The following is a 751-nucleotide window of genomic DNA, read 5'->3' as shown; positions in this document are numbered from 1 at the left end:
GAGAGAGAGAGAGAGAGAGAGAGAGAGAGAGACAGAGAAAGAGAGAGAGAGAGTAAGAGCGGGAGAAGGAAAGTTGAAGAAAGAGAGAAAGGAAGAAAAGAGAATGAGCGGATGAGGACAAAACATAGTCTCTCCGCGAACGAAATGATATCGTCTATTTTCAGGGGACACATCCAACAGAATCATTTATTTCACGAAAATTAGTAAATGAGACAGCAACAGAATAAGAACGAATGTCTACTAAGCGGGTTTCGCCGACATCGCTCTGTATGCTCTCCCCTTCTCTCTTTCTCTCTCTCTCTCGCTCGCTCTCTCTCTCTCNGAGCGAGCGAGAGAGAGAGAGAGAGAGAGAGAGAGTGACAGAGGTAAGAAGATATTAAGGCACGAGGATATATATTTATATTACCACTTACCTCGTTACATTACAACCGGGAGATATAACTATTACCATAAGCCAACGTCACAACCTTCTCCTCTGAGACCCCTGTCTCCAGCGCCACTAATATAGTTAGAGGGGCAAATTACCGACTCAGCATTGGCGCGGGGACGAGGAGGGATTATGTAAATTTAACTGAGTTTGGGCTTGGTCCACTTTCTTTGCAGGAGCTTGAGTGAGTCTCTCTCTCACTCTCCCCGTAGACCGGACTCTACCCATCGGCTGCATACGCCGCTCAAGACGCCCCTTATATTATATCCTGCCTCTCCCCTCTCCATTTCTCTCTCTCTCTCTCTCTCTCTCTCTCTCTCTCTC

The sequence above is a fragment of the Priapulus caudatus genome, unplaced genomic scaffold, assembly GCF_000485595.1.
Source record: "Priapulus caudatus unplaced genomic scaffold, Priapulus_caudatus-5.0.1 Scaffold540, whole genome shotgun sequence".
Taxonomy (NCBI): domain Eukaryota; kingdom Metazoa; phylum Priapulida; class Priapulimorpha; order Priapulimorphida; family Priapulidae; genus Priapulus; species Priapulus caudatus.
Note: the sequence above shows the minus strand (reverse complement) of the source record.